Source organism: Cetorhinus maximus, chromosome 21 (assembly GCF_964194155.1).
Source record: "Cetorhinus maximus chromosome 21, sCetMax3.hap1.1, whole genome shotgun sequence".
In the NCBI taxonomy this organism is placed as follows: Eukaryota; Metazoa; Chordata; class Chondrichthyes; order Lamniformes; family Cetorhinidae; genus Cetorhinus; species Cetorhinus maximus.
In genome coordinates this window covers 29,395,218-29,409,542 of record NC_135899.1, presented here as the reverse complement: position 1 = coordinate 29,409,542, position 14,325 = coordinate 29,395,218, and positions in this window count along the sequence as shown.

The following is a 14,325-nucleotide window of genomic DNA, read 5'->3' as shown; positions in this document are numbered from 1 at the left end:
GACATAGGGCAAGGCGGGAGCCTGCGCAATGTTTTGGAAAATATTGCCAGTTGGGAGTTGGAAAAATGGAAACGGAACAAAACAGAAAACCCGACTTCCAGCTTTGTGAACCTTCAGAAAGGCTGTGGGAAACGGGGTCAGGGGAGAATGAAGGGTGAACTGATCAGAGACAGTCAAATCAACTTTCCCTCCATCAAGACGGTGAGATATTTAACCTGAACTGATTGGTGAAATTAAATGATATTTGTAATCGACAGGATCGTTGTTGTTTCTCATCAGGAAATAAATCCTAATATTGGTTTTAGGACAATGGAAATAGTTGGGAACAGTAAACCTAATGAAAGTCTCGGGTATAAAAAGCTGGCGGAGAGTTATTCATGGTGACTTGGTTTTTCCGATTGAGATCCTTCTCCTCCTCCTCCATTGTCATTGCCAGACTTTGAATTGAACTGCGAATACACACTTATGGCGACCAATGAAGAGCACGTTGTGTTAGCATTTAGACTTCTTAGTAGGCAGTTGGTTCGACAATTCTTCTGGGTGTTTCTCAAACCACTACAGGAGAAGAATGTGTGGTTAAGCGTTTAGAGCCTCCTGGATAGAGAGAAGTGCAGGAAATTCTTCGATATTCCCGGAATCTGAAGACGTAGACACAGTATATGCCCAGAAGTAGTGTCGACAAACCTTTCGTTACCCCATTTACTCTTACGGAGAGTCAGGACGGACAGAATGGGCTCATTCTGTGCTGTAACCATTTATGATATCCTGTTGAGCACTCCCTTCGGTCAGGCATGGCAAACTATTTTGTCAATTCATTTTTCCTGACATTCCCTTTATCACAGGCATTCCATTTTGTTGATTTCCCACGCTGCCGCTTTTCTCTTGCTTCCTATCAATTACATTTCTAGTTTTTCCTGGTTTTAATGAAAGGCCATCGACCTGAAACATGAACGCCGATTCTCTTTCCACAGATGTTGCCTGACTAATTGTGTATTTGCAGCTTTTTCTGCTTTTATTCCAGCGGAGAAAATGTATAGCAGCAAAGGCGGTCAGTTCGCTTTTAGTGTAGTGATGAATATCCCCGCCCTTCACGTGGATGATGGGTTGACGCTAAGGTAGCGATTTTAAGCTGAAGAATGTTATTCACATTTTCTGTGAGGCTTTATGTTCGAAAAAATGTGGGGAAAAGCAAAAGTGCTCCAAAAAGAAAGCAAAGGGATATGTTGCATCTCAGAATTCGCATCCGTGTTTTTGAACGTGATTTTAATAGATCAGCCTTTTAGTTATGCGAAGGCGGTACTCGTGGCCTAGCGGATCAGGCGATGGGCTAGGAAGCTGTTGATGTTTTTTTTTTTTGTTTCTCGTCCGAGCAGCTTTAAATCCTGCTGACAGCGCTTGCAATTTCTCTCAGTGATTTAGAAAATTTATCCAAGTTTACTTGGGCCCATTCATGGCAAACGTGGAATAATACTCAGTACATTTGAACACTATGAATAATTTCTTCTGATTTTAATTTGCAGTCCTTATTGCTTTATTTGAAACGAATGCAAAATAATAGTCGTTTTGTAGCACAGGATTTGAATATTGATGAAAAGTGACATTTCGTGGAAGCTTTTCGTCTTGCACTTTTCAGGACAATTAGAAATAATACCAATGTCATGAGAAACAACAACTTTATACTGTATGAGAAGAGAGCACTGATTGGTTGACAAGCGGAAACTGATTGGTCGAGACGTTACCATGCCGAATGCACCAGTTAATAGTGACTGTCAGCTAACTGCCAAGCATTGTTTGAAATTTAAACAAAACAGCTTGACGCTGTTTGGTAAAGCTATTTCCCCGAGGAAAGAGCCAGCGAATGGCTATCGCTGATATTGTTTAGCTGAGACAAAGGCAATGTGTTTATAAATATAACCAGTAATTGTAAGTGTGTCGAGGCTGCTCAGATTGCCATGTGCTCCACTGTAAGACATCGGATTGTGTTGCATTTCATGCAATGTCATATTCAAAATGTTATGTACTTTCACAATTTCATGAAAAAAGTACAGCTTTAGCTATAATTTTGCGAAATTGCTTTTTTGCGCGATTTGTGGTCACATTAGAACATCAGGATTTATAGGGTTCACGGGGAGATAGAAAACTCTTCTGCACAATTATTCAATCTCCCGAATATAAAGAAAATCAGAACAAAAGTCACCAATCCCTTTGGCTTCTTTGACCTGCTGCCAGTTCAGCTGCCCGGGAGAGAGAGAGAGAGAGAGAGAGCTGTCAATCAAAGGAGCCATAGTCACCGTGCACCGGATTTTAGAACTTTCTGCAAATGGGCCAGGTATCAGTCGGAGAAAAAGTGGATCAGATTTCGGTAGGTGAGCTTTACGGGACGCTGATCATTGTAACATAAGGTTTATGTTGGCTATGGAAAGTGACGAAGAACAATCTAGAGTAAGAATGGGGAAAAGCCAACTTCAATAGGATCAGGAATCAGTTTCTGGTATAACTAATACTTTCGCCTTTTATTTCAAATGTATACTCATAAAATATTTCGGTGGGAACTTTACTAGTTAACATCCGAGCTGACAACGTTTGTGGAATATTTTATCACAACTGAAGGACACAATGCAAAACCTAAATAAATGGTGAATGTCGAGAAACGCTTTCAAAACCTAATCAGAGGATAATTAAGAGCGAAGATACTGACAGATCAGAGACAGTCAAAGGCACCTCTCCCTTCTATAAGACGCTGAAACATTTAACCTGAGCTGCTGGCGAATTTAACTACTAATAAGTGACAAAATTGTCATTGCTGCACATCAGGAAATAAACACTAATTTGGTTTCAGAACAATCTGAATATTTAGAATCAGCAAATGCAAAGTCTCGAATATTGAAGGCTCCAGGAGAGTTAATCATTGTGGCATGAATGTTTTCGCCTTGGGCAAAATCAGTTTGTTGCCATGTACTCGCCGCCCGCCATTAATGTCTCATGCTTTATCTTGACATACAGCATTTCCGTGGATTTGTGCAGTGCAATCAGTTATCGCGTTCGCTTATTAGCCCCTGGTTTGGTGGTTCAAACCACCCCAGGCCTTCGCACTTTTGGCTTCCGTGTTCAGCTGCAATGAAATGCTCGCCACGCGTTGTCTGCTCTGATGAGAAGTAGTGAGTTCCCACCGCGATACTGCATGAGTTTGTATTTGAAATTAAAGAAGAAATAGGCGTGCCAGTTACCGATATCCACTTCATTCCAAATATGTTAATTTATTGTGCTGAAATAAACTAATTGATAATATATCTACGGACATATGCCAAACAGAGTGCCAGCCTTGGTCAGCTGGCGATACTCCCAATTTAATTTAGTCCAGTAGCAACCTGGTTAAAGCTGGTTAAATTCTCCCTGGTGATTGGCAAGATAGAACTGGAGGGGAGAGACGGCCTTGGATTTTTAGTTCTTCAAGTGAAGCATTCGGCAAAGACGACTAATCACAGTTTCTGAAAATGTTGATCTATTGAAATCACATTGATTTCTATTTAAGCGAATTCTCGACAGCTTTTCCAAAAAGAAGCTACTCAGGAAATGCGAAATGACTTTCTTCTCGTCACCACTATACGAACAAGGAACAAGCCGCACTTGCTGCTATGCATTTCCGACATACGTCAGCTCCACAATCACGCAGTCAATGCATCTTCTTATATTTACCAACCCCAGAGGGAGTAGTTCAATTCCACAGAGTGTTTCATGTGAGGAAAGAAGGAGGATGGACAATGAGACAAAGAAGTGCAGAGGGACAAAGAGAAAATTAGCTTGACAGATAGAGTCAGAAATCTGCAGATATATTTCACAACTCCAACACTTAGTTATTTCAGAAAGTAAAACCAGGCGTCCTAAAGAGCTTTTTAGCCAGTGATACACTTTTGCGGTATTGTCAACTTTGCCCTGAAAAAGATGGATAAAAAAATATAGATTCTGTGTCTAAATCGTTGCTAAAATAAGGACTAATAAATGTCCTGCTATTTTGACACACGACCTAGCAGCTTTAAACTTGCACTTTGTACTGCTTGGCCAGGCTACCAAAGAGAGCAAATGTCAGTTCTGAAGCTGTCGACTGCTAACTGAAAGCTGCGTGTCCGGTTTACTGCCCCCCAATGCCCATCCGGCGCCTCATCCCCCCCCACCCAACGTTGCAATGAACCGAGGTGCTAAATACTTCATTCGTACTATCCTTTGCCCTTGTGGGTCATTGAATGGCGCGTTGGGTAGACATTTAACATTGCTCTATGCCAGTTCGTTCGAGATCATGTCGAGCGTTGAGGCTTTCATTCAACTGAGAGACTAAACGAATCTTTAGTTGTGGAGTTTCTCCTTGTGGAGCAATTAAGAGGGCGTTGGGTTGGTATTTTAGATTGTTTAAAGACAGTTGCTTCGAAGTCACAACGAGCGTCATTGAAAATCGTCGCCAGATATTCCTCAACCTTACGCGGAAATGAACTATGATGGATGCCAGAAATGCGCATTAGCTGCGGCAGCATCACTGAAGGTAAAAGAACGAACGTTTCAAATTCGTGGCCTTTCATCACATTTGAAGGTTTTTCACGACCTGCTGATTATTTAAGAAAACGCCATGTTTCCTTCCTTCAGTTTAAGAGCGGTAATCTGAATCCGATTCGGGAGCAGATTTTGTACAGGCTGTATGTAGAAGGGTAAGTGCAGGCAATTATCTGAGAGTTTTCGAGCAATTGGAGGCGTATCTACAGTGGAAATGGAGGGGTCACCGGAGATTGCAGCTGATAACGAATCTTATAGATGCAGATTTTGTTGAGTCACTTAACTGGTGTGTGGCGCAAATAATATCAGTGTTAAAAAAGTGATGAATCTGGAACGTAATCGGCGTAGAAATTCACCTGGGTCATTCTGAAACCAACACAGGAGGAGAACGTGCGATAGAAAATTGAGAACCGTATGCAGAGAGGTACGTGCAGGAAATTCTCTGGCAATCCCTGGATTTGAATATTTATCTCCGTTACATGCCTGAATCCCGTCTCGATACATCTCAGTTGCCCCATTCCTCCACAGAGACTCAGCCCCGGCAGGACACACCGAATGGGCTCATTCTGTACCACAATCATTCTCTGCTTCCCTGTTTAGCACTCCCTTCAGCCATCACATGACAAACGCATTTGCCATTTTATCTCTCCTGGCTTTGTCTCTGTAACAGGCGTTTCAGGTTGTTAATTCTTCGCCCTGCCCGCTTTCACTTGATTGATATTAATTACATTTCTAATTTTCCCATTCCTAACTAAAGCCCATCGACCTGAAGCATGAACTCTGTTTCTCTCTCCACAGATGTTGCCTTACTGATTGCGTATTTGCAGAATTTTCTGCCTTTTATTACTTCCTGGGGGTTACCATTGTCCAGAAACTGAACTAGACTAGCCATATAAAAACTATTGTTACAAGAGCAGGTCAGAGACTAGGGACCCTACGGCGACTAACTCACCTCATAACTCCGCAAAGCCACTCCGCCATCTACAAGGCAGAATTCAGGATTGTGATTTGACACTCCCCGCTTGCTTGAATGAGAGCAGCTCCAACAACAGTGAAGAAGCTTCACACCATCGAGGACAATGCAACCCGCTTGATTGGCAGCCCTTCCACAAACATTGACCCCACCCATCACCGACGAATAGTGGCAGCAGTGTGCACCATCTACACGATACACTGCTGAATCTCACCAAGGCTCCTTAGGCAGCACGTTCTAAACATACGAACATTACCAACTAGAAAGACAAGGGCAGCAGACACATGGGAACACCACCGCCTGCAAGTTCTCCTCCAAGTCACTCACCATCCTGACTTGGAAATACATTGCCATTTCTTCTCTGTCGCTTGGTCAAAATCCTGGAACTCCCTCCCTAACAACACTGTCGGCGTACCCACACTACAGGGGCTGCAGAGGTTCAATACGACAGCTTACCAGCACCTTCTCAAGGGCAATTGTGTATTGGCAATAAATGCTGGCCGAACCAGCGGCGCCCTCATCTCGTAAATGAATAAAAACTGAGGACTGAAAGCATAGCTGATCGATTCTACGTGGCAATGTAAATATATGCTAGTTCAAATATGGCGTGATTGGTAGTTGCTTTGTCAATCCCTGGGTGTGATTGAAAAACCAATCCTTCAGTTAATGTCCAAACGCGCTAAACGTTTGCGACACAAGAATTGCAAAGGCTGGTAACCGTTAATTAAACCATGGAACATTTATGTTGGATACATGGGAACAGACTGATATTGCCAGTTTCATAAACATCCAAGTCACCGTGAATAACTCTTCTCCAGCCATTCGTTTCCTTTTGTGTTTCTAAGTATTCGAATTGCCCTGAAACTAATATTAGTCTTTATTTCCTGATGTGCAGAAACGACGATCCCGCCTTCCGCCTTACCTCATGTCCAGGGTGGTGGAAATTCAGTTTTGCGGAGAGACTATAGAGGCCGGAAATGTTCTCTTCAAAGTAAAGAAAGTTAAGCGGAGATCTGATGGAGACGTTCAGACTTATAAGCGGAAGTGGGCGGAAGAGCTGATGGAGCAAATGGAGGAAACTGATTTCACTGAAAAACAGTCGGGGACGAGAAAAAGATGATTTAAGATAATGGTGAAATTAGTAAAACCGGAGCGGCGGAGGTGAGCTGAGGAGGTTCCCGTTTTAACTCAGCAAGTTGCAATGATCTGGAATAAACCCCCATGCTTTTCTTCAGTATACTGCTGGGGGATCGATTGTATCCAGCCCAGCAGGCAGCCCAATGTGTCTTCTGAAAGGCCGCACCACCCACTTCCCACTGCGCTGAGGCCCAGCCTTGATTCTTGTGCTCAAACACCGGATTGGGGCCTGAATCCTTGTGATCCACAGTGCTGCCAAGTAGGCCCTAGCTGCTGCTCTGTGCTCATGTATTCCACACTTTCACAGCCCCGTTTCCAAACATCATATTACCTTTTCAGATCAAATTCCATAAGTACTCAGTCTGCTGACTCTTTCTAACAGATACTGTTTTATGAAGGCACGGACATAAGAAATAGGAACAGGAGAAGGCTATTCGGACCTTCGAGCCTGCTCCGCCATTTAATAAGATCATGGCGATCTGTTTGCGTTTTGAATTTCACATTCCTATCTACCTCCGATAACCTTTGGTTCCCTTGCTAACAAGAATCGATCTACTTTCGCCTTTAAAAGATTCAATGACTCCCACCTCCACTGCCTTCTGAGGAAGAGTTCCAAAGTCGCACAACCCTCTGAGAGAAAAGGAATGTCACTCCATCTCTGTCCCAAAAGAGCAACCCCTAATTTTATAACATTGTCCCCTAGATCTGGACTGACCCACAAGGGGAAGCATCCTTCGACTTATAACTTATCAATATCGTTCAGGATCGTATACACATCAATCAAGTCACCCCTCCAGTCTTCTAAACTCCAGTGGAAACAAGCCCAGCCTCATAAGGCAAATCGCTCGTTTCAGGTAACAATCTCGTAAGCCTCGTCTGAACCTCCTCCAATGTATTTACGTTCTTCCTTAAATAAGGAGACCAAAGTTGCGCAGTATTACAGACTTGGTCTCACCAACGCCCTACATAACTGTAACATAGCACCCTTTCTTTTATGTTCAGTTCTTCTCGTAATGAAGGATAGCATTTCATTAGCCTTCTTACTTAATTGCTGTACCTGCATACTAACCTTTTGCGCTTCAAGCAGTGGAGAACCTGCATCCCTCTGAACATTTTAAGGTTGACTGTTTGAATTCTGGAGCATCAGATACGGACATGTGAAGATGATCAGTTTGTAAACAATAAGAAGATTTTGTCATGAAAGCTATGTCTTACATGTGTAAATGTTTGCTTTCTAACTGTTATCAGGTCTGAGATGTTACAGCAAAATATCTGAACACAATCTGTGCCATGACTCCGATTCGAAAGGCTGTTGCTGCGGCCACAACGCAGAGTACTAATCACTGTAAAATCACGGCGCCGTGCAACAAATGCCTCGGCGTTTTTAACTGCAATCGCCTCTCCTTCACGGACATTGCAATGAGTGCAGGCCCAATCTGCTCAACGATTCGTCCTCAGTCAATCCCTTCCTTCCAGGAATCAACCCAGTGAGCCTTCTCAGAACTGCTTTCAATGCCAGCATATTCCTCTTTAAGTAAGTAGAATAAACCTAAACTGCTCACAACAACGTCGTAAGGCTTCCCAACTTTAATACTCCATTCCCTTTGTAATGAAGACCGTTTTTTTTTCTATTCATTCAGGGTATATGGGCATCACTGGCTAGGCCAGCATTAATTGTCCATCCCTAATTGCCCTTGAGATGGTGGTAGTGAGCTGCCTTCTTGAACCGTTGCAGTCCACATGGTGAAGGTACACCACAATGCCGTTTGGGAGGGAGTTCCAGGGTTTTGATCCAGCGACAGTGAAGGAGCGGCGATATATTTCCAAGTCAGGATGTTGAGGGACTTGGAGTGGAACTTCCAGGTGGTGGTGTTCTCAACTAGCTGCGGTCGTGTGTTTAGAAGGTGCTGTCTAAGGAGCCTTGCAAAATTCCTGCAGTGCATCTGAAGTGTTCCTTCCAATTACTTGTCCGACTTGCATGCTGACTTCCTGTGACAGATGTACGAAGACACCCAGGCCCTTCCCTCCCACAACAACCTGCATTTTCCCTTCACGTAAAATATACACTGTTTTCCCTGTTCTAAAGTAATAAAAACAGGAAATCCTGGGGGAAAAAACTCAGCATGTCTGAATCTTGTTCTAATGTTCTTGCTTGGAGAAAGCGCTGACCCGTTTCTCGCTATTAGCACATTCTGTTATTTGGCTTTGGGACATTGCTCAGCTTCATTCGAGGATTCGGGAAATAAATCACCGAGAGTTCGGGGGATAAAAAAGAGAGTTATGGGGAAAAGAGCAAGGGTTCGGGAGGATAAATAGCGACAGTTCGGGGCATAAATCAGTGAGAAGATATGGCATAAATCATCGAAAGGTCAGGGGATAAAACAGCGAGAGTTCAGGAGAACAAACAGCGAGAGTTCAGGAGATAAAACAGCCAGAGCTCAGGGAATAAATCAACGAGATGTCAGGGGATAAATCAGTGAGAGGTCAGGGAATAAATCAGCGGGAGGTCAGGGGATAAATCAGCGAAAGTTCAGGGGATAAAACAGCGAGAGGTCAGAGCATAAATCAGCGGGAAGACAGGGGATAGAATAGCGAGAGCTCAGAAGATAAAATAGCGAGAGCTCAGGAGAAAATAAACGACGAGAATTCCGGAGATAAAACACCGATAACTGAGGGGGCTGCCTCTCAGTCGGCAGAGGCAGTCGGCAGTGGAGAGCCAGAGCAGGTGAGCACACGGAGATAGGAACCACCACCCAGAAGAGCGGGTGAGGCCTGGAGCGGCGCAGAACGGGCCAACAGTGAAATCGCGAGGCCGTTACTGCTCCTTCTGAATCCCATGGAGAGAGATCCTGTGGGAAGGAGGAAAGAGGACAGTTGGAGTATGTGTGTCTTTATGTCCTAGGCCCAGATAGGGGAGCCTGGTCTCTGCTTGTCTCGGACCGCCTTGCCACTTGTCCGTTTTGTCCGCTAGTCCCGTGTGGTTGCTGGTGTGCAAGGGCCACCCCACATTAAAAGAACGCACGTACAGGCATCTTCCACCCCGTGAAAATGAAGTTCGGGGCCTGGAACCTGAGAGACCCTCATGGACAGCTCCAACAGCGGCAGACCGGAACAGCCGACTGCTATCGTTCACTGAGAGCTGAGAAGTTTCGACATTGACATCGCCGTATTAAGTGAAACCGAGTGGGCAGGGGAACGCCAGCTGAAGGAACAAGGTCTTCTGGAAAAGTACCTCCACGGTGCCTCTACGGGTTAGCTTCGCCATTAACACCGAACTAGTTGGCTGCCTCAAAGTCAGTCCAAGTGGGATACACGAACGCCTTATGACCCTTCGGTTCATCCTAGCTCAAAACGAATGCGGTGCAGTCCTCAGCGCGTATGGCCTAACACTGGGTGCTACAGACGAGTCCAAAGAGGAATTATACTCCAGCCGCAAATAATCCCTGTCCAGAGTCCCAACGGACAACAAGCACATCCTTCTTGGCGACTTCAAAACCAGAGTTGAGAAGGACACAGGGCCCGAGGGAAATGTAGCCGGCAGAGAGGGTGAAAGGAAGTCCAACACCAACAGTACCCTGTTCCTGACAACATGCCTAGAACACGACCTTGTCTTAAGCAACACCTTATTCCATCAGAGAGGCAAGTGAAAGGCCTCATGGCAACACCCTCGCTCCAACCACTGCCATCTGCTCGACTACGTCATTGCCCGAGTGAGGGACCGCAAGGGCGTGCGTAACACCCGCGCCATGACAGGAGGCGATGACTGCTGGACGGACCATGTCCTAATTCGCCTTTTCATCAACACTAATGTAGCCCCAAAGCAGCGACGGCAGCAGAAACAATGCCGCAGGAAAATCAACACTGAGGCACGCAAGGGCCCTGATAAGAGGCCCCTATTCAGCCAACGCCTCACTGATAACTTTGCAATTCCCGGTGACCCAGTGAAGCAGAGTGTCCACAGTGACTTGTCTGCCCTCAAGGCCTCCATCATCAGCACCTGCGAAGAGACGCTTGGTCACTCGTTCAGGGAACGCTAAGGCTGCTTCGTTGAGAGCGATCAGGAGCTGATATGATGCAAGTGCTTGGCATTTCTGAACCAGAAACAGCAACCCACTTGGGAGCAAGGCGGCTGAAGTCTGAGGCACAGCAAAAAACCCGCGACATAAAGAACAGGTGGTAGGTGGAGGAAGTGCAGGAGGTCCAACAGTTGGCCAACAATCATTGCATGCTTGGTTTCCTTAGTAAAGTCAAGACTACCTACCAACAAAGCACCAAAGGCACCGCTCTACTGCTGGCCAAGAATGGACGGGTGATGATCAAGGACAGAGAGTCAGTCAACGCCCACTGGAAGGAGCACTTTGAAGAACATCTTAAGAGGGACTCTGTCTTCAACATAAGTCTCCTCGACTCCAACCTGCAGCATGATGTCTACCAACATCTCAGCACAACCCCAAAGTAGCACAAGGAGAGAATGCCTGGAGGTCTCAAAGACGCCGTAATCATTGCCATCTTCAAGAAAGGTGACACTTCTGACTGTGGTAACTACAGAGGAATCTCCCTGTTGTTGGCCACGGGGAAGGTCATCACAAGAATCCTCATCTATTGCCTACTCAATGTGGCTTAAGAGCCCCTCCCAGAGTTGCAATGAGGATTCCGGCCACTAAGGGGCACAATGGACATGCTCTTCACCACGTGGCAACTGCAAGAGAAATGCAGGGAACAGCACCAACCCTTGTACATGGCCGTCTTTAACCTCACAAAAGCCTTCTACACTGTCAACCGAGAAGCATTATGGAGCATCCGTCTCCGTTATGGCTGCTCCCAAAAGTTGATCACCATCCTCCAACAGCTCCATAATGACCTGCAAGCCGTGATTCTAACTAATGGGTCCACCAGAGACTCAATTCATGTTCAGAAAGGGGCTGGAGCAAGATTGTGTGGTCGCACAGAAGCTCCTCTTGATCTTACTTGCCGCAATGCTTCACCTCCACCTCAGAAAGCTCCCTGTTGGATTGGACCTAAACTACAGAACAAATGGGAACCTGTTCAATCCATGCAGCCTGCAGGCCAGATCCAAGGCCGTCCCATCCTCTGTTATGGAACGACATTATGCAGAGTATGCTTGCGACTGCGTGCAACCAGAAGCCGAGCTCCAAGCCAACATTAAACCTTCATCGAGGCATACGAGGGCATGGGCATTATACTAAATATCCATAAGAAAAACGTCCTCTATGAACCTGGCCCCTCCACACCGCACTGCCCCGCTATTATCAAAATCGATGACCAGGCCTTGGACAACGTGGACCACTTTGCATACCTTGGGAACCTACTGTCAACAAAGGCGGACATCAACGACAAGGTTCAACGCTAACTTCAGTGTGCCAGCGCAGCCTTCGGCGGCCTGAGGAGGAGAGTGTTTGAAGACCAGGACCACAAACACGGCATCAGCCTCACAGTCTACAGAGCAGTGGTGAAACCTGCTCTTCGGTTTCGGAAGCAGGTACCTTAAAACTCTGGTGAAGTACCACCAGCACTGCCTCTGCAAGATCTTGCAAATCCATTCGCAGGATAGGCGCACCAACGTCAGTTTTCTCACTCAGGCCAACATTCCCAGCATCGAAGCATTGACCACCATCGATCAGCTCCGCTGGGCGGGCCACATCGTCCACATATCTGACACTAAACACCCGATTCAAGCGCTCTACTCGGAGCTTTGACATGGCGATCGAGCCCCAGGAGGGCAGAGAAAACGCTTCAATGACACCCTCAAACCCTGCCCCAACAAAACAATAATGGAGGGAAAGCATCCGGGAAGGATCTGAATAGCTCAAGTTTCAGCGGCGAGGGATAGCTGAAGCCAAGCGCCGACAGCACAGAGAGCGTCTGGCAACCCGGGAACCGCACAAAGAGAGCCTGGCAATCCGGGAACCCCACCCAGACGTGTACCCTACTGCTGTCTGCCCCACATGTGACAGAGACCATACGTCATGCATTGCACTCTTCAGTCACCTGAGAATAATTTTTTACTGTGGAATCAAGTCCTCCTCAATCCCGAGTGCCTGCCCAAGAAGAACACCTTTTTGCTATAAGCACTTACACTACCAAAACTTTCATCGTCAAACTATAATTACAAGTCCCTTTCCTTTGTGTTCCGTGAGATATTTTTGATTTAATCTCTACTGCCCTCTAATTTGTCCCTGACATTATATTTTGCTCAACATCCCACCACCCCCTTTTCAAATACCATAAAACGCATCATAAAACAATAAAACCTTTCTCCAGTTCAGAAAAAGACTAATATTGGATTCGGAACATTAACTCTGTTTCTCTGCATAGAGGCTGCCAGGCCTGCTGGAATTTTCTAGTATGTTCTGCGGTTTTTCTATTTCAGAATTCCAGAACCAGCGGTATTTTGCTTTTACTTTGGTTTCGCGTTTTATTGTGTCCTTAAGCTATGATAAGATATTCTCCAAACATTTTCAGCTCTGATGTTAACAAGTAAAGTTCCCACAAAGATACTTTATAAATATATGTTTGAAATGAAAGAAGAAACTACTAGATGTAGCAGACACTGACCCTGATCCATCCTTACCCCATTGAAGTTGGCTTTCTCCCATTCTTACTCAGGTTGTTCTTTGTCCTTTTCCATAGCCAACGTAAACCTTATGATACAACGATCAGCGTCCCGAAAAGCTCTTCTACCGATATATGATCCCCCTTTTCTGCTACTGATACCTGGTCTATTCGCAGTAAGTTGTAAAACCTGGTGCACGGTGACTGTGGCTCCTTTGGTTGACAGCTCTCTCTCACAGGCATCTGACTCGCAGCACGTCAAAGGAATTGGAGGCTCTTGTTCTGATTCCCCTTATATTCGGGAGATTGAATAATTGTGCGAAAGAGATTTCTATCTCCCCTTGAATCCGATAAATCCTTATGTTCTGATGTGACTGCATCGCGCCAAAGCAATTTCTCAATCTTATCTTTAAAACTGTATCTTATTCTTGCAAGTGTAAAAGTACATAATATTTTGAATATGACATTGCATTAGGTGCAATACAATTAGATGTCTTTGAGTGGAGTACCATGGCAATCTGAGGAGCCTCGACACACTTACAATTACTGGTTATATTTATACAGACATTGCGCCTGTTTCAACTAAACAAATTCAGTGATAGCCGTTCGCTGGCTCTTTCCTCTGGGAAATGCCTGGGCCAAACGGAGTCATGCTGCCTGGTTTAAATTTCAAACAAGGCTTGGCAGTTAGCTGTCAGTCGCCATTAACTCTTCATGACAACGCCCCTACCAATCAGTTTCCACTTGCGTAAGAATCAGTGCCCTCTTTTCATACAGTATAAAGTTATTGTTTCTCATGACATTGGTGTTCTTTCTTATTGTCCTGACGAGTGCAAGAAGAAAAACTTCCACGAAACATCTCTCTTCATCAGTGCCCAATTTCTGTACTGAAAAACGACCAATATATTGCAGTCATTTCAAACAAAGCAAGGACTGTCACTAAAAATCAGAATAAATTATTAATAGCGTTCAAATGTGCTGAATATTATCACGCGTATGCCATGAATGCCATGAAGGAAACTTGGATAAGTCTCTCAAATCATTGAGAGAAGTTGCAAGCACTGTCAGCGGAATTTAAAGCTCGCGGGAGGAACAAAAAA